This window comes from Schistocerca gregaria, unplaced genomic scaffold, assembly GCF_023897955.1.
Source record: "Schistocerca gregaria isolate iqSchGreg1 unplaced genomic scaffold, iqSchGreg1.2 ptg000199l, whole genome shotgun sequence".
Classification (NCBI taxonomy): domain Eukaryota; kingdom Metazoa; phylum Arthropoda; class Insecta; order Orthoptera; family Acrididae; genus Schistocerca; species Schistocerca gregaria.
Window position 1 is genome coordinate 14,983,857 of NW_026061737.1, and position 1,407 is coordinate 14,985,263.

Sequence of the window (1,407 nt, forward strand, 5' to 3'; positions counted from 1 at the left end):
TGTTCTACTATGGTGCTTTTACTGTCTCCGTATACCGCAGAACGCCACATAGCTCTGCAGACGATAAGTACAACCGTTTCAGAGAGAAGAGCGGCCAATGTGACGATCTGGCTTTAAGTCGATTCGATAACAAATGACGAAAACGGACGGATGTCTCAGGTTTTTACTACATATGAACACTTTTCACATTCTCCCGTGCAACTCGGCTGCTAATCCTCCTTCATGCAAAATCTTAATTTCCTAGCTCATGTCCAAGGCACCAAAGAAGGGTAAAAAGTCAATAACCGATACCTAAAACTTGAATTGTACTACTTCTTACTGGCTATTACATCAACTTAGAAGCTTCATCTGTGTTCTACTATGGTGCTTTTAGTGTGTCCGCATACCGCAGCACGCGACATAGCTTTGCAGACGATAAGTACAACTTTTTCAGAGAGAGGAGCGGCCAATGTGACGATTTGGCTTAAAGTCGATTCGATAACTAATGACGAAAACGGACGGATTTCTCAGGTTTTTACTACGTATGAACACTTTTCACATTCTCCCGTGCAACTCGGCTGCTAGTCCTCTTTCATGCAGAATGTTAAGGTCCTAGCTCATTTCCAAGGCACCAAAGTCAGCTAAAAAGTCAATAATCGATACCTAAAACTTGAATTGTACTACTTCTTACTGGCTATTACATCAACTTAGAAGCTTCATCTGTGTTCTACTATGGTGCTTTTAGTGTCTCCGCATACCGCAGCACGCGACATAGTTTTGCAATCGATAAGTACAACCGTTTCAGAGAGAAGAGCGGCCAATGTGACGATCTGGCTTTAAGTCGATTCAATAACAAATGACGAAAACGGACGGATTTCTCAGGTTTTTACTACATATGAACACTTTTCACATTCTCCCATGCAAATCGGCTGCCAGTCCTCCTTTCATGCAGAATCTTAAGGTCCTAGCTCATGTCCAAGGCACCAAAGAATGGTAAAAATTCAATAATCGATACCTAAGACTTGAATTGTACTACATCTTACTGGATATTACTTCAACTTAGAAGCATCATCTGTGTTCTACTATGGTGCTTTTACTGTCTCCGCATACCGCAGAACGCCACATAGCTTTGCAGACGATAAGTACAACCGTTTCAGAGAGAAGAGCGGTCAATGTGACGATCTGGCTTTAAGTCGATTCGATAACAAATGACGAAAACGGACGGATGTCTCAGGTTTTTACTACATATGAACACTATTCACATTCTCCCGTGCAACTCGGCTGCTAGTCCTCCTTCATGCAAAATCTTAATTTCCTAGCTGATGTCCAAGGCACCAAAGAAGGGTAAAAAGTCAATAACCGATACCTAAAACTTGAATTGTACTACTTCTTACTGGAAATTACATCAACTTAGAAGCTTCATCTGTG